The 1,332-nt window shown below is 41.2% G+C and overlaps 1 pseudogene; it reads left to right on the plus strand.

Moving 5' to 3' along the window:
- The first annotated feature begins 130 nt into the window (after positions 1-130).
- Positions 131-1,011, plus strand: LOC101565677 (annotated as a pseudogene).
- The last annotated feature ends 321 nt before the right edge of the window (positions 1,012-1,332 follow it).

Here is a 1,332-nt window from a genome sequence, read left to right on the forward strand (position 1 = left end):
TTTTTTGGCAGAACCAGGGATTGAACTCAGGCCCTTGCGCTTGCCAGGGAAGTGCTTATTCCACTGAGCTATCTCCCCAACCCCAGACTTTTTTTTTTTTTGCGGAACCAGGATGCACCAGCATTTCATTATGAAAGATTCTTACAACAATAGCACTTCAGACACTTCCACTCAACCTGCTGCACACTTCAGGGAGCTCATATTTCTCATATTGCTCAGCAGATATCATCAAGGGGATCCACGCCAGTGACAGTTGTACCTCTTTCTGGAGAACAAATGCATTTCAGTCTTCTGTAATGCACCCCCTACTTTTGCAAATTGTATCTTCTTTATCAGAAAGTGAAGAGTCTCAGGACCGATATGATAGCATAGGCTCCTCATAGAAAGCCCAGGAGATCCTATCATGGCATCTAACTTCCAGAAAAATTTTGAAAGACCAATCTTCTGAAGATACATGGGGCAGAAAAGGAGATGGAGGAAGCCCTGGACTTCCTGCTGTCACTTCTCTATCTATCCAACTCATGTCTATCAGACTAGCAGCAAACAATACACCGCTATTCCCTCAAGTTGAGTTTTACAGATGGCCAGTCCAGGAACAGATACCAAGGACCAATTACAGCAGTGCTCGGCCCGGTACGATTCTCCAGTGAGCTCAGACCTCTGATGGACACCAAATACTTGTGCCCAGCAACCAGGTGGTTGACGGACGGCATCAGGAGCTAGGCAAACACACCAGACCTGTACCATACCTTCAGCTACTTCCCTGCCACAGACTGTGGTGATGACGTTTCCAGTGACTCTTACATTCCACCAGCTAAGACAGACAACCCCCAACTGAAGAAAGAATTTTACAAGGTTGATGAAAAGTAAAGAAGCAGCTTGAGAACGTCACAAAAGAAGGAATACATGAAATGCTTGGAAAATTGAAATGCAGTCCTGGAAAATCAAAATAAAACTCTATGAGAAGAGTTAGAGGGTTTGAAGGATCTTTATTCTCATAAAAGTCTTTGATACTTTAAAGAGAGTATTTTTGTGATTTGTGCAAAAAATTAGATGGATTTCTTCATAGTGGAATTTTATAAATCAAAAAGGTCAAAAGTGAAGCTAATTTCTATATACGCTTTTGACATGTAAAGGTAGATGAGATTTGGTGACAGAATATCATGGAAAGTGAGCTCAAGGGAACTACTGACACAACTGGAAGCTTTGTAAAAGTTAAACAGAAGAAGCAGGAAGTGAACTTTAAGCAATTTAAACATTCTAACTGATCATCGGTCCAAAACTGACACAGAAGTCATGAATCCAAATTCAGTGGATAAAAACTTTAAAAAT

This window comes from Octodon degus, unplaced genomic scaffold (assembly GCF_000260255.1).
Source record: "Octodon degus isolate 3935 unplaced genomic scaffold, OctDeg1.0 scaffold00007, whole genome shotgun sequence".
Taxonomy (NCBI): domain Eukaryota; kingdom Metazoa; phylum Chordata; class Mammalia; order Rodentia; family Octodontidae; genus Octodon; species Octodon degus.